Genomic DNA, 12,486 nt, shown 5'->3' on the forward strand with positions numbered 1-12,486 from the left:
TCACTCTCTGACACTCTCTATCACTCTCTGACACTCTCTGAAACTCTCTGAAACTCTCTATCACTCTCTGAAACTCTCAGACACTTGCTATCACTCTCTGAAACTCTCTGACAATCTCTGACACTCTCTATCACTCTCTATCACTCTCTGACACTGTCTGACACTCTCTGACACTCTCTATCACTCTCTGACACTCTCTGACACTCTTTATCACTCTCTATCACTCTCTGACACTCTCTGACACTCTCTGAAACTCTCTATCACTCTCTATCACTCTCTGACACTGTCTGACACTCTCTGACACTCTCTATCACTCTCTGACACTCTCTATCACTCTCTATCACTCTCTGACACTCTCAGACACTCTCTGACACTCTCTGACACACTCTGAAACTCTCTGACACTCTCTATCACTCTCTATCACTCTCTGACACTCTCAGACATAATCTGACACTCTCTGAAACTCTCTATCACTCTCAGACACTCTCTGACACTCTCTATCACTCTCAGACACTCTCTATCACTCTCAGACACTCTCTGACACTCTCTGACACTCTCTATCACTCTCTGACACTCTCAGACACACTCTGACACTCTCTGACACACTCTGACAATCTCTGACACACTCTATCACTTTCAGACACTCTCTGACACTCTCTGACAATCTCTGAAACTCTCTATCACTCTCTATCACTCTCTGACACTCTCTGACACTCTCTGACACTCTCTGACACTCTCTGAAACTCTCTATCACTCTCTATCGCTCTCTGACACTCTCTATCACTCTCTGACACTCTCTGAAACTCTCTATCACTCACTATCACTCTCTGACACTCTCTGACACTCTCTATCACTCTCTATCACTCTCTGACACTCTCTATCACTCTCTGACACTCTCTATCACTCTCTGACACTCTCTGAAACTCTCGGAAACTCTCTATCACTCTCTGACACTCTCAGACACTCGCTATCACTCTCTGACACTCTCTGACACTCTCAGACACTCTCTGACACTCTCTGACACACTCTGAAACTCTCTGACACTCTCTATCACTCGCTATCACTCTCTGACACTCTCAGACATAATCTGACACTCTCTGAAACTCTCTATAACTCTCAGACACTCTCTGACACTCTCTATCACTCTCAGACACTCTCTGAAACTCTCAGACACTCTCTGACACTCTCTGACACACTCTGAAACTCTCTGACACTCTCTATCACTCTCCATCGCTCTCTGACACTCTCAGACATAATATGATACTCTCTGAAACTCTCTATAACTCTCAGACACTCTCTGACACTCTCTATCACTCTCAGACACTCTCTGACACTCTCTGACACTCTCTGACACTCCCAGACACTCTCTGACACTCTCTGACACTGTCTGACACTCTCTGACACTCTCTGACACTCTCTATCACTCTCTGACACTGTCTGACACTCTCTGACACTCTCTATCACTCTCTATCACTCTCTATCACTCTCTGACACTCTCAGACACTCTCTGACACTCTCAGACACTCTCTGACACTCTCTGACAGTATCTGACACTCTCAGACACTCACTATCACTCTCTGACACTGTCTGACACTGTCTGACACTCTCTATCACTCTCTGACACTGTCTGACACTCTCTGACAATCTCTATCACTCTCTATCACTCTCTGACACTCTCAGACACTCTCAGAGACTCTCAGAGACTCTCTGACACTCTCTATCACTCTCTGACACTCTCAGACACTCTCTGACACTCTCAGACAATCACTGTCACTCTCTGACACTGTCTGACACTCTATAACTCTCTATCCCTCTCTGACACTCTCTGACACTCTCTGACACTCTCTATCACTCTCAGACACTCTCTGACACTCTGACACTCTCTATCACTCTCAGACACTCACTATCACTCTCTGACACTCTCTGACACTCTCTGACACTCTCTAGCACTCTCTAGCTCTCTCTATCACTCTCTGACACTCTCTGACACTCACTATCACTCTCTGACCCTCTCTGACACTCTCTGACACTCTCTATCACTCTCTGACACTCTCTGACACTCTCTGACACTCTCTGACACTCTCTATCACTCTCTATCACTCTCTGACACTGTCTGACACTGTCTGACACTCTCTATCACTCTCTGACACTCTCTATCACTCTCTATCACTCTCTGACACTCTCAGACACTCTCTGACACTCTCTGACACACTCTGAAACTCTCTGACACTCTCTATCGCTCTCTATCACTCTCTGACACTCTCAGACATAATCTGACACTCTCTATCACTCTCAGACACTCTCTATCACTCTCAGACACTCTCTGACACTCTCTGACACTCTCTATCACTCTCTGACACTCTCAGACACACTCTGACACTCTCTGACACACTCTGACAATCTCTGACACACTCTATCACTTTCAGACACTCTCTGACACTCTCTGACAATCTCTGAAACTCTCTATCACTCTCTATCACTCTCTGACACTCTCTGACACTCTCTGACACTCTCTGAAACTCTCTATCACTCTCTATCGCTCTCTGACACTCTCTATCACTCTCTGACACTCTCTGAAACTCTCTATCACTCACTATCACTCTCTGACACTCTCTGACACTCTCTAACACTCTCTATCACTCTCTGACACTCTCTATCACTCTCTGACACTCTCTATCACTCTCTGACACTCTCTGAAACTCTCTGAAACTCTCTATCACTCTCTGACACTCTCAGACACTCGCTATCACTCTCTGACACTCTCTGACACTCTCAGACACTCTCTGACACTCTCTGACACACTCTGAAACTCTCTGACACTCTCTATCACTCGCTATCACTCTCTGACACTCTCAGACATAATCTGACACTCTCTGAAACTCTCTATAACTCTCAGACACTCTCTGACACTCTCTATCACTCTCAGACACTCTCTGAAACTCTCAGACACTCTCTGACACTCTCTGACACACTCTGAAACTCTCTGACACTCTCTATCACTCTCTATCGCTCTCTGACACTCTCAGACATAATATGACACTCTCTGAAACTCTCTATAACTCTCAGACACTCTCTGACACTCTCTGACACTCTCTGACACTCCCAGACACTCTCTGACACTCTCTGACACTGTCTGACACTCTCTGACACTCTCTGACACTCTCTATCACTCTCTGACACTGTCTGACACTCTCTGACACTCTCTATCACTCTCTATCACTCTCTATCACTCTCTGACACTCTCAGACACTCTCTGACACTCTCAGACACTCTCTGACACTCTCTGACAGTATCTGACACTCTCAGACACTCACTATCACTCTCTGACACTGTCTGACACTCTCTGACACTCTCTATCACTCTCTGACACTGTCTGACACTCTCTGACAATCTCTATCACTCTCTATCACTCTCTGACACTCTCAGACACTCTCAGAGACTCTCAGAGACTCTCTGACACTCTCTATCACTCTCTGACACTCTCAGACAATCACTGTCACTCTCTGACACTGTCTGACACTCTATAACACTCTATCCCTCTCTGACACTCTCTGACACTCTCTGACACTCTCTATCACTCTCAGACACTCTCTGACACTCTGACACTCTCTATCACTCTCAGACACTCACTATCACTCTCTGACACTCTCTGACACTCTCTGACACTCTCTGACACTGTCTGACACTCTCTGACACTATCTATCACTCTCTGACACTCTCAGACACTCACTATCACTCTCTGACACTCTCTGACACTCCCTATCACTCTCTATCACTCTCTGACACTGTCTGACACTCTGTGACGCTCTCTATCACTCTCTGACACTCTCTGACACTCTCTGACACTCTCTGACACTCTCTATCACTCTCTATCACTCTCTGACACTCTCAGACACTCTCTGACACTGTCTGACACTCTCTGAAACTCTCTGATACTCTCTATCACTCTCTATCACTCTCTGACACTCTCAGACATAATCTGACACTCTCTGAAACTCTCTATCACTCTCAGACACTCTCTGACACTGTCTGACACTCTCTGACACTCTCTATCACTCTCTGACACCGTCTGACACTCTCTGACACTCTCTATCACTCTCTATCACTCTCTGACACTCTCTGACACTCTCTGAAACTCTCTATCACTCTCTATCACTCTCTGACACTCTCAGACACTCGCTGACACTCTCTGAAACTCTCTATCACTCTCTATCACTCTCTGTCACGCTCTGACACTCACTGACACTCTCTGAAACTCTCTATCACTCTCTATCACTCTATATCACTCTCTGACACTATCTGACACTCTCAGACACTCACTATCACTCTCTGACACTCTCTGACACTCACTATCACTCTCTGACACTCTCTGACACTCTCTGACACTCTCTGAAACTCTCTAGCACTCTCTAGCACTCACTATCACTCTCTGACCCTCTCTGACACTCTCTGACACTCTCTATCACTCTCTGAAACACTCTGACACTCTCTGACACTCTCTGACACTCACTATCACTCTCTGACACTCTGTGACACTCTCTGACACTCTCTAGCACTCTCTATCACTCTCTATCACTCTCTGACACTCTCTGGCACCCTCTATCACTCTCAGACACTCACTATCGCTCTCTGACACTCTCTGACACTCTCTGACACTCTCTGACACTCTCTAGCACTCTCTAGCACTCTCTATCACTCTCTGACACTCTCTGACACTCTCTGACACTCACTATCACTCTCTGACCCTCTCTGACACTCTCTGACACTCTCTATCACTCTCTGACACTCTCTGACACTCTCTGACACTCACTATCACTCTCTGACACTCTCTGACACTCTCTGACACTCACTAGCACTCTCTATCACTCTCTGACACTCTCAGACACTCACTATCACTCTCTGACACTCTCGGACGCTCTCTGACACTCTCTGACACTCTCTAGCACTCTCTATCACTCTCTGACACTCTCTGACACTCTCTGACACTCTCTAGCACTCTCTATCACTCTCTGACACTCTCTGACACTCTATCACTCTCTGACACTCTCTATCACTCTCTGACACTCTCAGACACTCTCAGACACTCACTATCACTCTCTATCACTCTCTATCACTCTCTGACATTCTCTGACACTCTCTATCGCTCTCTGACACTCTCTATCACTCTCTGACACTCTCTGAAACTCTCTATCACTCACTATCACTCTCTGACACTCTCTGACACTCTCTGACACTCTCTATCACTCTCCATCACTCTCTGACACTCTCTATCACTCTCTGACACTCTCTGAAACTCTCTGAATCTCTCTCTGAAACTCTCTATCACTCTCTGACACTCTCAGACACTCGCTATCACTCTCTGACACTCTCTGACACTCTCTGACACTCTCTATCGCTCTCTATCACTCTCTGACACTGTCTGACACTCTCTGACACTCTCTATCACTCTCTGACACTCTCTGACACTCTCTATCACTCTCTATCACTCTCTGACACTCTCTGACACTCTCTATCACTCTCTATCACTCTCTGACACTGTCTGACACTCTCTGACACTCTCTATCACTCTCTGACACTCTCTGACACTCTCTATCACACTCTATCGCTCTCTGACACTCTCAGACACTCTCTGACACACTCTGAAACTCTCTGACACTCTCTATCACTCTCTATCACTCTCTGACACTCTCAGACATAATCTGACACTCTCTGAAACTCTCTATCACTCTCAGACACTCTCTGACACTCTCTATCACTCTCAGACACTCTCTATCACTCTCAGACACTCTCTGACACTCTCTGACACTCTCTATCACTCTCTATCACTCTCTGACACTCTCAGACACACTCTGACACTCTCTGACACACTCTGACAATCTCTGACACACTCTATCACTTTCAGACACTCTCTGACACTCTCTGACAATCTCTGAAACTCTCTATCACTCTCTATCACTCTCTGACACTCTCTGAGACTCTCTGACACTCTCTGACACTCTCTGAAACTCTCTATCACTCTCTATCGCTCTCTGACACTCTCTATCACTCTCTGACACTCTCTGAAACTCTCTATCACTCACTATCACTCTCTGACACTCTCTGACACTCTCTATCACTCTCTATCACTCTCTGACACTCTCTATCACTCTCTGACACTCTCTATCACTCTCTATCACTCGCTATCACTCTCTGACACTCTCAGACATAATCTCACACTCTCTGAAACTCTCTATCACTCTCAGACACTCTCTGAAACTCTCTATCACTCACTATCACTCTCTGACACTCTCTGACACTCTCTATCACTCTCTATCACTCTCTGACACTCTCTATCACTCTCTGAAACTCTCTGACACTCTCTATCACTCGCTATCACTCTCTGACACTCTCAGACATAATCTCACACTCTCTGAAACTCTCTATAACTCTCAGACACTCTCTGACACTCTCTATCACTCTCAGACACTCTCTGAAACTCTCAGACACTCTCTGACACTCTCTGACACACTCTGAAACTCTCTGACACTCTCTATCACTCTCTATCACTCTCTGACACTCTCAGACATAATATGACACTCTCTGAAACTCTCTATAACTCTCAGACACTCTCTGACACTCTCTATCACTCTCAGACACTCTCTGACACTCTCTGACACTCTCTGACACTCTCTGACACTGTCTGACACTCTCTGACACTCTCTATCACTCTCTGACACTCTCAGACACTCTCAGAGACTCTCAGAGACTCTCTGACACTCTCTATCACTCTCTGACACTCTCAGACAATCACTGTCACTCTCTGACACTGTCTGACACTCTATAACACTCTATCCCTCTCTGACACTCTCTGACACTCTCTGACACTCTCTATCACTCTCAGACACTCTCTGACAGTCTGACACTCTCTATCACTCTCAGACACTCACTATCACTCTCTGACACTCTCTGACACTCTCTGACACTCTCTGACACTGTCTGACACTCTCTGACACTATCTATCACTCTCTGACACTCTCAGACACTCACTATCACTCTCTGACACTCTCTGACACTCCCTATCACTCTCTATCACTCTCTGACACTGTCTGACACTCTCTGACGCTCTCTATCACTCTCTGACACTCTCTGACACTCTCTGACACTCTCTGACACTCTCTATCACTCTCTATCACTCTCTGACACTCTCAGACACTCTCTGACACTGTCTGACACTCTCTGAAACTCTCTGATACTCTCTATCACTCTCTATCACTCTCTGACACTCTCAGACATAATCTGACACTCTCTGAAACTCTCTATCACTCTCAGACACTCTCTGACACTGTCTGACACTCTCTGACACTCTCTATCACTCTCTGACACCGTCTGACACTCTCTGACACTCTCTATCACTCTCTATCACTCTCTGACACTCTCTGACACTCTCTGAAACTCTCTATCACTCTCTATCACTCTCTGACACTCTCAGACACTCGCTGACACTCTCTGAAACTCTCTATCACTCTCTATCACTCTCTGTCACGCTCTGACACTCACTGACACTCTCTGAAACTCTCTATCACTCTCTATCACTCTATATCACTCTCTGACACTATCTGACACTCTCAGACACTCACTATCACTCTCTGACACTGTCTGACACTCTCTGACACTCTCTATCACTCTCTGACACTGTCTGACACTCTCTGACAATCTCTATCACTCTCTATCACTCTCTGACACTCTCAGACACTCTCAGACACTCTCAGAGACTCTCTGACACTCTCTATCACTCTCTGACACTCTCAGACACTCTCTGACACTATCTGACACTCTCAGACAATCTCTATCACTCTCTGACACTGTCTGACACTCTCTGACACTCTCCATCACTCTCTGACACTCTCCATCACTCTATCACTCTCTATCACTCTCAGACACTCTATCACTCTCTATCACTCTCTGACACTCTCAGACACTCTCAGACACTCTCTGACACTCTCTGAAACTCTCTATCACTCTCTGACACTCTCTGACACTCACTATCACTCTCTGACACTCTCTGACACTCTCTGACACTCTCTGAAACTCTCTAGCACTCTCTAGCACTCACTATCACTCTCTGACCCTCTCTGACACTCTCTGACACTCTCTATCACTCTCTGAAACACTCTGACACTCTCTGACACTCTCTGACACTCACTATCACTCTCTGACACTCTGTGACACTCTCTGACACTCTCTAGCACTCTCTATCACTCTCTATCACTCTCTGACACTCTCTGGCACCCTCTATCACTCTCAGACACTCACTATCGCTCTCTGACACTCTCTGACACTCTCTGACACTCTCTGACACTCTCTAGCACTCTCTAGCACTCTCTATCACTCTCTGACACTCTCTGACACTCTCTGACACTCACTATCACTCTCTGACCCTCTCTGACACTCTCTGACACTCTCTATCACTCTCTGACACTCTCTGACACTCTCTGACACTCACTATCACTCTCTGACACTCTCTGACACTCTCTGACACTCACTAGCACTCTCTATCACTCTCTGACACTCTCAGACACTCACTATCACTCTCTGACACTCTCGGACGCTCTCTGACACTCTCTGACACTCTCTAGCACTCTCTATCACTCTCTGACACTCTCTGACACTCTCTGACACTCTCTAGCACTCTCTATCACTCTCTGACACTCTCTGACACTCTATCACTCTCTGACACTCTCTATCACTCTCTGACACTCTCAGACACTCTCAGACACTCACTATCACTCTCTATCACTCTCTATCACTCTCTGACATTCTCTGACACTCTCTATCGCTCTCTGACACTCTCTATCACTCTCTGACACTCTCTGAAACTCTCTATCACTCACTATCACTCTCTGACACTCTCTGACACTCTCTGACACTCTCTATCACTCTCCATCACTCTCTGACACTCTCTATCACTCTCTGACACTCTCTGAAACTCTCTGAATCTCTCTCTGAAACTCTCTATCACTCTCTGACACTCTCAGACACTCGCTATCACTCTCTGACACTCTCTGACACTCTCTGACACTCTCTATCGCTCTCTATCACTCTCTGACACTGTCTGACAATCTCTGACACTCTCTATCACTCTCTGACACTCTCTGACACTCTCTATCACTCTCTATCACTCTCTGACACTCTCTGACACTCTCTATCACTCTCTATCACTCTCTGACACTGTCTGACACTCTCTGACACTCTCTATCACTCTCTGACACTCTCTGACACTCTCTATCACACTCTATCGCTCTCTGACACTCTCAGACACTCTCTGACACACTCTGAAACTCTCTGACACTCTCTATCACTCTCTATCACTCTCTGACACTCTCAGACATAATCTGACACTCTCTGAAACTCTCTATCACTCTCAGACACTCTCTGACACTCTCTATCACTCTCAGACACTCTCTATCACTCTCAGACACTCTCTGACACTCTCTGACACTCTCTATCACTCTCTATCACTCTCTGACACTCTCAGACACACTCTGACACTCTCTGACACACTCTGACAATCTCTGACACACTCTATCACTTTCAGACACTCTCTGACACTCTCTGACAATCTCTGAAACTCTCTATCACTCTCTATCACTCTCTGACACTCTCTGAGACTCTCTGACACTCTCTGACACTCTCTGAAACTCTCTATCACTCTCTATCGCTCTCTGACACTCTCTATCACTCTCTGACACTCTCTGAAACTCTCTATCACTCACTATCACTCTCTGACACTCTCTGACACTCTCTATCACTCTCTATCACTCTCTGACACTCTCTATCACTCTCTGACACTCTCTATCACTCTCTATCACTCGCTATCACTCTCTGACACTCTCAGACATAATCTCACACTCTCTGAAACTCTCTATCACTCTCAGACACTCTCTGAAACTCTCTATCACTCACTATCACTCTCTGACACTCTCTGACACTCTCTATCACTCTCTATCACTCTCTGACACTCTCTATCACTCTCTGAAACTCTCTGACACTCTCTATCACTCGCTATCACTCTCTGACACTCTCAGACATAATCTCACACTCTCTGAAACTCTCTATAACTCTCAGACACTCTCTGACACTCTCTATCACTCTCAGACACTCTCTGAAACTCTCAGACACTCTCTGACACTCTCTGACACACTCTGAAACTCTCTGACACTCTCTATCACTCTCTATCACTCTCTGACACTCTCAGACATAATATGACACTCTCTGAAACTCTCTATAACTCTCAGACACTCTCTGACACTCTCTATCACTCTCAGACACTCTCTGACACTCTCTGACACTCTCTGACACTCTCTGACACTCTCTGACACTGTCTGACACTCTCTGACACTCTCTGACACTCTCTATCACTCTCTGACACTGTCTGACACTCTCTGACACTCTCTATCACTCTCTATCACTCTCTATCACTCTCTATCATTCTCTGACACTCTCAGACACTCTCTGACACTCTCAGACACTCTCTGACACTCTCTGACAGTATCTGACACTCTCAGACACTCACTATCACTCTCTGACACTGTCTGACACTCTCTGACACTCTCTATCACTCTCTGACACTGTCTGACACTCTCTGACAATCTCTATCACTCTCTATCACTCTCTGACACTCTCAGACACTCTCAGAGACTCTCAGAGACTCTCTGACACTCTCTATCACTCTCTGACACTCTCAGACACTCTCTGACACTCTCAGACAATCACTGTCACTCTCTGACACTGTCTGACACTCTATAACTCTCTATCCCTCTCTGACACTCTCTGACACTCGATAACTCTCTATCACTCTCTGACACTCTCAGACACTCTCTGACACTCTCAGACACTCTCTGACACTCTCTGACACTCTCTATCACTCTCAGACACTCTCTGACACTCTCTGACACTCTCTATCACTCTCAGACACTCACTATCACTCTCTGACACTCTCTGACACTCTCTGACACTCTCTAGCACTCTCTAGCACTCTCCATCACTCTCTGACACTCTCTGACACTCACTATCACTCTCTGACCCTCTCTGACACTCTCTGACACTCTCTATCACTCTCTGACACTCTCTGACACTCTCTGACACTATCTAGCACTCTCTATCACTCTCTATCACTCGCTGACAATCTCTGACACTCTCTATCACTCTCAGACACTCACTATCACTCTCTGACACACTCTGACACTCTCTGACACTCTCTGACACTCTCTAGCACTCTCTAGCACTCTCTATCACTCTCTGACACTCTCTGACACTCTCTGACACTCTCTAGCACTCTCTAGCACTCCCTGGCACTCTCTGACACTCTCTGACACTCACTATCACTCTCTGACACTCTCTGACGCTCTCTGACAATCTCTGACACTCTCTAGCACTCTCTATCACTCTCTGACACTCTCTGACACTCACTATCACTCTCTGACACTCTCTGACACTATCTAGCACTCTCTGACACTCTCAGACACTCTCAGACACTCACTATCACTCTCTGACACTCTCTGACACTCTCTAGCAATCTCTGACACTCTCAGACACTCTCTGACACTCTCTATCACGCTCTGACACTCTCAGACACTCTCTGACACTCTCTAGGACTCTCTGACACTCTCAGACACTCTCTGACACTCTCTATCACTCTCTGACACTCTCAGACACTCTCTGACACTCTTTGAAACTCTCTATCACTCTCTATCACTCTCTGACACTCTCTGACACTCTCTATCACTCTCTGACACTCTCTATCACTCTCTGACACTCTCAGACACTCTCTATCACTCTCTGACACTCTCAGACACTCTCTGACACTCTCTGACACTCTCAGACACTCACTATCACTATCTGACACTCTCTGACACTCTCAGACACTCTCTGACACTCTTTGAAACTCTCTATCACTCTCTATCACTCTCTGACACTCTCTATCACTCTCAGACACTCACTATCACTATCTGACACTCTCTGACACTCTCTGACACTCTCTATCACTCTCTATCACTCTCTATCACTCTCTGACACTCTCTGACACTCTCTGACACTCTCTGAAAATCTCTATCACTCTCTATCGCTCTCTGACACACTCTATCACTCTCTGACACTCTCTATCACTCTCTGACACTCTCTATCACTCTCTGACACTCTCAGACACTCTCTGACACTCTCTGACACTCTCAGACACTCACTATCACTATCTGACACTCTCTGACACTCTCTGACACTCTCTGACACTCTCTGAAAATCTCTATCACTCTCTATCGCTCTCTGACACACTCTATCACTCTCTGACACTCTCTATCACTCTCTATCACTCTCTATCACTCTCTGACACTCTCTGACACTCTCTGACACTCTCTGAAACTCTCTATCACTCTCTATCGCTCTCTGACACACTCTATCACTCTCTGACACTCTCTGAAACTCTCTATCACTCTCTATCACTCTCTGACACTC

Source organism: Heterodontus francisci, unplaced genomic scaffold, assembly GCF_036365525.1.
Source record: "Heterodontus francisci isolate sHetFra1 unplaced genomic scaffold, sHetFra1.hap1 HAP1_SCAFFOLD_93, whole genome shotgun sequence".
NCBI lineage: Eukaryota > Metazoa > Chordata > Chondrichthyes > Heterodontiformes > Heterodontidae > Heterodontus > Heterodontus francisci.